Raw genomic sequence first — 508 nt, forward strand, 5'->3', positions numbered from 1 at the left:
TTCATCTCCCCATAGCTCCTCACGCTATATCGTGACTTAACGCAGCCGTCGTCTCCACGCCATGCTGCGGCCTGACCTGACCTCATTAGCCTCTGATTGCATCAATTTCTTGCCTTTTATCCAATGTTGATCAACTATTAGCCCTTCATCTGTACCCTTTTTAGAGTAAGCCTTTTCTACAGCTAAATGCTATTATAGTTATTATTAAGCTTTTCCATCCGGGAAAAAAATATCGTTATGTAGCCAAGGAGTGCAAATATCTCATATGCCGAAAAAAATATGAACAACAATTATCAAAGAGATTCCGTTTCTAGGCGAGTTATTAAGTTCATAAAAGTTCTCCTGACCTTTTGACCTTCGGAAGTAATTATGCAGAGTATGGAAACTTCCCCCCACGTGGTATGTGCACTATGACCACGAATTAGGTGACCCCGGCCGCCCGGGAGGGCTTAGGGGTCGTTATTCAGCCCCTTAATATGACCCGGTTTTAGAAAGGTTTATCGATTGT

Source organism: Penaeus monodon, chromosome 27 (assembly GCF_015228065.2).
Source record: "Penaeus monodon isolate SGIC_2016 chromosome 27, NSTDA_Pmon_1, whole genome shotgun sequence".
Lineage (NCBI taxonomy): Eukaryota > Metazoa > Arthropoda > Malacostraca > Decapoda > Penaeidae > Penaeus > Penaeus monodon.